The sequence below is a fragment of the Triturus cristatus genome, chromosome 4_2, assembly GCF_964204655.1.
Source record: "Triturus cristatus chromosome 4_2, aTriCri1.1, whole genome shotgun sequence".
Lineage (NCBI taxonomy): Eukaryota > Metazoa > Chordata > Amphibia > Caudata > Salamandridae > Triturus > Triturus cristatus.
The window spans coordinates 929,885,817-929,893,316 of record NC_140586.1 but is presented as its reverse complement, the minus strand read 5'-3'; the positions used below and the strand labels follow the sequence as shown (position 1 = coordinate 929,893,316).

The following is a 7,500-nucleotide window of genomic DNA, read 5'->3' as shown; positions in this document are numbered from 1 at the left end:
CGAACCCAGGCCTCCCGCGAATCAGGCGAGAATTCTACCACTGAGCCACCAATGCTTCACATGTGTAGCTTAGAGCCAGAGCTCTGTCCAAGACAGTGATGAGGCGCACGCACTCAAATTGCACACCTATGAACAAAGTGTGTGCAACAGACATTGGAATGCCAACGTTTCACATGATGGCAAGAATCAGATGCAGGAGACTATAAGTATGAATGTTTTTGCATTTGCTGAGGTCACTGGCTTGGGACTAGTGTTGTGGTTATCAGGGCATGATGGCAGGCTGTTCCCGACAGAAGTGGCTCATAGAAGGCAGCCTCCAGATCACCAGCACTATTGTGTTTCAGATCATGTCACTGAACTTCTCCTCCTTAAAAATCCTTCCCACTGTCTTTGCCAAATTCCCTGTCCTCCCCGAAATGCTGGGGTGAAACGGGCAGAGTTCTGCGCCCTGCGTCCCTAACGCGCTCCCAACGCGCTCCCAACGCGGCCTACAGCCCTGGTCGGGCACAGCCCTGGTCGGGCTTAGACCACTGGGGCCTCTGGAGAGCAAGACCTCCAGAAGCCTATGGTCAGGCCTATTGCACAGGCATTTTGTGCCTGGCCATTCCGGGATTGTTGTGTTTCAAGGCCCAGCCATCAATACTAATGTGATGGCTTTCCCTGAGAACCCTCATGTCCCTGTCCTCCCAAGAGCCCGAGCTTTTATGTAAAATAAGGTGTGCACCTTGGGCCTTCCCCTTTGCGCTCTCTGCCCCCTCTCTTTCTCCAAAGCTGAGCTCTGCAGGTAAATGTATCTATCTGAGTGAGGGGCTAGGGAGGGCCTTGCCCAGCAGTCTTACAAAGCAAGAGTTCAGAGAAAGCACCTGCTCTGGGAAGGAGACTCCGCTCACAGAGAAGACAAGTCTAACATGCCACAGTGAAGATTGGATGGGCAAGACACACGCCTGACAGGCTGGTAGAACACCACCAGAGGAGCAGATAGCTACTCTAAGAAGGCCACAGAAAAGTCATACATGTATCTCATACACTGGGACTGGTTGTAATACTGGCCCTAACACCATTAGATAGTAGTCTGCGCATCATAACACCCAACAGTGACAAGACACTAAGCAAATGGCAAATGCTGCGTAGGATAAAGACGCCTTATATAACACAAGCTCAAGGCAGGCGCGCACACATAAAGATATATGTTGAGTCTCAGGAGATGTGCTTTTGTCACTAGTCTTTGTGGCGCAATCGGTTAGCGCGTTCGACTGTTAACCGAAAGGTTGGTGGTTCAAGCACACCCAGGGACGTTTCCTTTTGCATGCATGAAGCACTTTAATAAATCATAGTAATGTGCCTTTGGTCTAGAGCTCCTGCGTGAGACCCTTTCCCTGAACATTTCAATCCTCTGCGTTCTCTCTGCACCTGCACTCAATTTCATCAATAGGATGGAAAACAAAAAGCCAAACCTTGTAATACAACCCTAGGCATATAAGGAGGTGGGCAAAAATGAAAAGGCTCACAACATTTGCTGATGTGACTCCAAAAGCAAGGACCTCGTGGCGCAACGGTAGCGCGTCTGACTCCAGATCAGAAGGTTGCGTGTTCAAATCACATCGGGGTCACTGTTTCCCATTTTATGCCCCACTGAGTTCCCATATTTGATTTAGAAAGCAAAGTCAAAAGAACACAGCCTTGCATTGGCCGGGAATCGAACCCGGGCCTCCCGCGTGGCAGGCGAGAATTCTACCACTGAACCACCAATGCTTCACATGTGTAGCTTAGAGACAGAGCTCTGTCCAAGACAGTGATGAGGCGCACGCACTCAAATTGCACACCTATGAACAAAGTGTGTGCAACAGACATTGGAATGCCAACGTTTCACATGATGGCAAGAATCAGATGCAGGAGACTATAAGTATGAATGTTTTTGCATTTGCTGAGGTCACTGGCTTGGGACTAGTGTTGTGGTTATCAGGGCATGATGGCAGGCTGCTCCCGACAGAAGTGGCTCATAGAAGGCAGCCTCCAGATCACCAGCACTATTGTGTTTCAGATCATGTCACTGAACTCTCCTCCTTAAAAATCCTTCCCACTGTCTTTGCCAAATTCCCTGTCCTCCCCGAAATGCTGGGGTGAAACGGGCAGAGTTCTGCGCCCTGCGTCCCTAACGCGCTCCCAACGCGGCCTACAGCCCTGGTCGGGCACAGCCCTGGTCGGGCTTAGACCACTGGGGCCTCTGGAGAGCAAGACCTCCAGAAGCCTATGGTCAGGCCTATTGCACAGGCATTTTGTGCCTGGCCATTCCGGGATTGTTGTGTTTCAAGGCCCAGCCATCAATACTAATGTGATGGCTTTCCCTGAGAACCCTCATGTCCCTGTCCTCCCAAGAGCCCGAGCTTTTATGTAAAATAAGGTGTGCACCTTGGGCCTTCCCCTTTGCGCTCTCTGCCCCCTCTCTTTCTCCAAAGCTGAGCTCTGCAGGTAAATGTATCTATCTGAGTGAGGGGCTAGGGAGGGCCTTGCCCAGCAGTCTTACAAAGCAAGAGTTCAGAGAAAGCACCTGCTCTGGGAAGGAGACTCCGCTCACAGAGAAGACAAGTCTAACATGCCACAGTGAAGATTGGATGGGCAAGACACACGCCTGACAGGCTGGTAGAACACCACCAGAGGAGCAGATAGCTACGCTAAGAAGGCCACAGAAAAGTCATACATGTATCTCATACACTGGGACTGGTTGTAATACTGGCCCTAACACCATTAGACAGTAGTCTGCGCATCATAACACCCAACAGTGACAAGACACTAAGCAAATGGCAAATGCTGCGTAGGATAAAGATGCCTTATATAACACAAGCTCAAGGCAGGCGCGCACACATAACGATATATGTTGAGTCTCAGGAGATGTGCTTTTGTCTCTAGTCTCTTTGGCGCAATCGGTTAGCGCGTTCGGCTGTTAACCGAAAGGTTGGTGGTTCAAGCCCACCCAGGGACGTTTCCTTTTGCATGCATGAAGCACTTTAATAAATCATAGTAATGTGCCTTTGGTCTAGAGCTCCTGCGTGAGACCCTTTCCCTGAACATTTCAATCCTCTGCGTTCTCTCTGCACCTGCACTCAATTTCATCAATAGGATGGAAAACAAAAAGCCAAACCTTGTAATACAACCCTAGGCATATAAGGAGGTGGGCAAAAATGAAAAGGCTCACAACATTTGCTGATGTGACTCCAAATGCAAGGACCTCGTGGCGCAACGGTAGCGCGTCTGACTCCAGATCAGAAGGTTGCGTGTTCAAATCACATCAGGGTCACTGTTTCCCATTTTATGCCCCACTGAGTTCCCATATTTGATTTAGAAAGCAAAGTCAAAAGAACACAGCCTTGCATTGGCCGGGAATCGAACCCGGGCCTCCCGCGCGGCAGGCGAGAATTCTACCACTGAACCACCAATGCTTCACATGTGTAGCTTAGAGACAGAGCTCTGTCCAAGACAGTGATGAGGCGCACGCACTCAAATTGCACACCTATGAACAAAGTGTGTGCAACAGACATTGGAATGCCAACGTTTCACATGATGGCAAGAATCAGATGCAGGAGACTATAAGTATGAATGTTTTTGCATTTGCTGAGGTCACTGGCTTGGGACTAGTGTTGTGGTTATCAGGGCATGATGGCAGGCTGCTCCCGACAGAAGGGGCTCATAGAAGGCAGCCTCCAGATCACCAGCACTATTGTGTTTCAGATCATGTCACTGAACTCTCCTCCTTAAAAATCCTTCCCACTGTCTTTGCCAAATTCCCTGTTCTCCCCGAAATGCTGGGGTGAAACGGGCAGAGTTCTGCGCCCTGCGTCCCTAACGCGCTCCCAACGCGGCCTACAGCCCTGGTCGGGCTTAGACCACTGGGGCCTCTGGAGAGCAAGACCTTCAGAAGCCTATGGTCAGGCCTATTGCACAGGCATTTTGTGCCTGGCCATTCCGGGATTGTTGTGTTTCAAGGCCCAGCCATCAATACTAATGTGATGGCTTTCCCTGAGAACCCTCATGTCCCTGTCCTCCCAAGAGCCCGAGCTTTTATGTAAAATAAGGTGTGCACCTTGGGCCTTCCCCTTTGCGCTCTCTGCCCCCTCTCTTTCTCCAAAGCTGAGCTCTGCAGGTAAATGTATCTATCTGAGTGAGGGGCTAGGGAGGGTCTTGCCCAGCAGTCTTACAAAGCAAGAGTTCAGAGAAAGCACCTGCTCTGGGAAGGAGACTCCGCTCACAGAGAAGACAAGTCTAACATGCCACAGTGAAGATTGGATGGGCAAGACACACGCCTGACAGGCTGGTAGAACACCACCAGAGGAGCAGATAGCTACGCTAAGAAGGCCACAGAAAAGTCATACATGTATCTCATACACTGGGACTGGTTGTAATACTGGCCCTAACACCATTAGATAGTAGTCTGCGCATCATAACACCCAACAGTGACAAGACACTAAGCAAATGGCAAATGCTGCGTAGGATAAAGACGCCTTATATAACACAAGCTCAAGGCAGGCGCGCACACATAAAGATATATGTTGGGTCTCAGGAGATGTGCTTTTGTCACTAGTCTCTGTGGCGCAATCGGTTAGCGCGTTCGGCTGTTAACCGAAAGGTTGGTGGTTCAAGCCCACCCAGGGACGTTTCCTTTTGCATGCATGAAGCACTTTAATAAATCATAGTAATGTGCCTTTGGTCTAGAGCTCCTGCGTGAGACCCTTTCCCTGAACATTTCAATCCTCTGCGTTCTCTCTGCACCTGCACTCAATTTCATCAATAGGATGGAAAACAAAAAGCCAAACCTTGTAATACAACCCTAGGCATATAAGGAGGTGGGCAAAAATGAAAAGGCTCACAACATTTGCTGATGTGACTCCAAAAGCAAGGACCTCGTGGCGCAACGGTAGCGCGTCTGACTCCAGATCAGAAGGTTGTGTGTTCAAATCACGTCGGGGTCACTGTTTCCCATTTTATGCCCCACTGAGTTCCCATATTTGATTTAGAAAGCAAAGTCAAAAGAACACAGCCTTGCATTGGCCGGGAATCGAACCCGGGCCTCCCACGTGGCAGGCGAGAATTCTACCACTGAACCACCAATGCTTCACATGTGTAGCTTAGAGACAGAGCTCTGTCCTAGACAGTGATGAGGCGCACGCACTCAAATTGCACACCTATGAACAAAGTGTGTGCAACAGACATTGGAATGCCAACGTTTCACATGATGGCAAGAATCAGATGCAGGAGACTATAAGTATGAATGTTTTTGCATTTGCTGAGGTCACTGGCTTGGGACTAGTGTTGTGGTTATCAGGGCATGATGGCAGGCTGCTCCCGACAGAAGTGGCTCATAGAAGGCAGCCTCCAGATCACCAGCACTATTGTGTTTCAGATCATGTCACTGAACTCTCCTCCTTAAAAATCCTTCCCACTGTCTTTGCCAAATTCCCTGTCCTCCCCGAAATGCTGGGGTGAAACGGGCAGAGTTCTGCGCCCTGCGTCCCTAACGCGCTCCCAACGCGGCCTACAGCCCTGGTCGGGCACAGCCCTGGTCGGGCTTAGACCACTGGGGCCTCTGGAGAGCAAGACCTCCAGAAGCCTATGGTCAGGCCTATTGCACAGGCATTTTGTGCCTGGCCATTCCGGGATTGTTGTGTTTCAAGGCCCAGCCATCAATACTAATGTGATGGCTTTCCCTGAGAACCCTCATGTCCCTGTCCTCCCAAGAGCCCGAGCTTTTATGTAAAATAAGGTGTGCACCTTGGGCCTTCCCCTTTGCGCTCTCTGCCCCCTCTCTTTCTCCAAAGCTGAGCTCTGCAGGTAAATGTATCTATCTGAGTGAGGGGCTAGGGAGGGCCTTGCCCAGCAGTCTTACAAAGCAAGAGTTCAGAGAAAGCACCTGCTCTGGGAAGGAGACTCCGCTCACAGAGAAGACAAGTCTAACATGCCACAGTGAAGATTGGATGGGCAAGACACACGCCTGACAGGCTGGTAGAACACCACCAGAGGAGCAGATAGCTACGCTAAGAAGGCCACAGAAAAGTCATACATGTATCTCATACACTGGGACTGGTTGTAATACTGGCCCTAACACCATTAGATAGTAGTCTGCGCATCATAACACCCAACAGTGACAAGACACTAAGCAAATGGCAAATGCTGCGTAGGATAAAGACGCCTTATATAACACAAGCTCAAGGCAGGCGCGCACACATAAAGATATATGTTGAGTCTCAGGAGATGTGCTTTTGTCACTAGTCTTTGTGGCGCAATCGGTTAGCGCGTTCGACTGTTAACCGAAAGGTTGGTGGTTCAAGCACACCCAGGGACGTTTCCTTTTGCATGCATGAAGCACTTTAATAAATCATAGTAATGTGCCTTTGGTCTAGAGCTCCTGCGTGAGACCCTTTCCCTGAACATTTCAATCCTCTGCGTTCTCTCTGCACCTGCACTCAATTTCATCAATAGGATGGAAAACAAAAAGCCAAACCTTGTAATACAACCCTAGGCATATAAGGAGGTGGGCAAAAATGAAAAGGCTCACAACATTTGCTGATGTGACTCCAAAAGCAAGGACCTCGTGGCGCAACGGTAGCGCGTCTGACTCCAGATCAGAAGGTTGCGTGTTCAAATCACGTCGGGGTCACTGTTTCCCATTTTATGCCCCACTGAGTTCCCATATTTGATTTAGAAAGCAAAGTCAAAAGAACACAGCCTTGCATTGGCCGGGAATCGAACCCGGGCCTCCCGCGTGGCAGGCGAGAATTCTACCACTGAACCACCAATGCTTCACATGTGTAGATTAGAGACAGAGCTCTGTCCAAGACAGTGATGAGGCGCACGCACTCAAATTGCACACCTATGAACAAAGTGTGTGCAACAGACATTGGAATGCCAACGTTTCACATGATGGCAAGAATCAGATGCAGGAGACTATAAGTATGAATGTTTTTGCATTTGCTGAGGTCACTGGCTTGGGACTAGTGTTGTGGTTATCAGGGCATGATGGCAGGCTGCTCCCGACAGAAGTGGCTCATAGAAGGCAGCCTCCAGATCACCAGCACTATTGTGTTTCAGATCATGTCACTGAACTCTCCTCCTTAAAAATCCTTCCCACTGTCTTTGCCAAATTCCCTGTCCTCCCCGAAATGCTGGGGTGAAACGGGCAGAGTTCTGCGCCCTGCGTCCCTAACGCGCTCCCAACGCGGCCTACAGCCCTGGTCGGGCACAGCCCTGGTCGGGCTTAGACCACTGGGGCCTCTGGAGAGCAAGACCTCCAGAAGCCTATGGTCAGGCCTATTGCACAGGCATTTTGTGCCTGGCCATTCCGGGATTGTTGTGTTTCAAGGCCCAGCCATCAATACTAATGTGATGGCTTTCCCTGAGAACCCTCATGTCCCTGTCCTCCCAAGAGCCCGAGCTTTTATGTAAAATAAGGTGTGCACCTTGGGCCTTCCCCTTTGCGCTCTCTGCCCCCTCTCTTTCTCCAAAGCTGAG

At 50.1% G+C, this 7,500-nt stretch overlaps 12 non-coding genes across 12 annotated transcripts in view; 7 read left to right on the top strand and 5 right to left on the bottom strand.

The window, feature by feature from the left end:
• The window catches only part of TRNAI-GAU (transfer RNA isoleucine (anticodon GAU)), a 71-nt gene extending 16 nt beyond the window's left edge, over positions 1-55 (bottom strand). Inside the window, exon 1 of the tRNA in view lies at positions 1-55. This exon is cut by the window's left edge and continues 16 nt beyond it. This is a non-coding gene — a tRNA (tRNA-Ile).
• A 1,166-nt stretch (positions 56-1,221) lies between these two features.
• Positions 1,222-1,295, top strand: TRNAN-GUU (transfer RNA asparagine (anticodon GUU)). Its single transcript has one exon. It is a non-coding gene; the product is annotated as a tRNA-Asn (tRNA).
• Positions 1,296-1,538: 243 nt separating this feature from the next.
• Positions 1,539-1,610, top strand: TRNAW-CCA (transfer RNA tryptophan (anticodon CCA)). The gene has a single exon. It is a non-coding gene; the product is annotated as a tRNA-Trp (tRNA).
• Positions 1,611-1,681: 71 nt separating this feature from the next.
• Positions 1,682-1,752, bottom strand: TRNAG-GCC (transfer RNA glycine (anticodon GCC)). Its single transcript has one exon. It is a non-coding gene; the product is annotated as a tRNA-Gly (tRNA).
• A 1,154-nt stretch (positions 1,753-2,906) lies between these two features.
• TRNAN-GUU (transfer RNA asparagine (anticodon GUU)) lies at positions 2,907-2,980 on the top strand. Its single transcript has one exon. It is a non-coding gene; the product is annotated as a tRNA-Asn (tRNA).
• A 386-nt stretch (positions 2,981-3,366) lies between these two features.
• TRNAG-GCC (transfer RNA glycine (anticodon GCC)) lies at positions 3,367-3,437 on the bottom strand. The gene has a single exon. It is a non-coding gene; the product is annotated as a tRNA-Gly (tRNA).
• A 1,138-nt stretch (positions 3,438-4,575) lies between these two features.
• Positions 4,576-4,649, top strand: TRNAN-GUU (transfer RNA asparagine (anticodon GUU)). Its single transcript has one exon. It is a non-coding gene; the product is annotated as a tRNA-Asn (tRNA).
• A 243-nt stretch (positions 4,650-4,892) lies between these two features.
• TRNAW-CCA (transfer RNA tryptophan (anticodon CCA)) lies at positions 4,893-4,964 on the top strand. Its single transcript has one exon. It is a non-coding gene; the product is annotated as a tRNA-Trp (tRNA).
• A 71-nt stretch (positions 4,965-5,035) lies between these two features.
• On the bottom strand, positions 5,036-5,106 carry TRNAG-GCC (transfer RNA glycine (anticodon GCC)). The gene has a single exon. It is a non-coding gene; the product is annotated as a tRNA-Gly (tRNA).
• A 1,154-nt stretch (positions 5,107-6,260) lies between these two features.
• On the top strand, positions 6,261-6,334 carry TRNAN-GUU (transfer RNA asparagine (anticodon GUU)). Its single transcript has one exon. It is a non-coding gene; the product is annotated as a tRNA-Asn (tRNA).
• Positions 6,335-6,577: 243 nt separating this feature from the next.
• On the top strand, positions 6,578-6,649 carry TRNAW-CCA (transfer RNA tryptophan (anticodon CCA)). Its single transcript has one exon. It is a non-coding gene; the product is annotated as a tRNA-Trp (tRNA).
• A 71-nt stretch (positions 6,650-6,720) lies between these two features.
• On the bottom strand, positions 6,721-6,791 carry TRNAG-GCC (transfer RNA glycine (anticodon GCC)). Its single transcript has one exon. It is a non-coding gene; the product is annotated as a tRNA-Gly (tRNA).
• Positions 6,792-7,500: the final 709 nt, after the last annotated feature.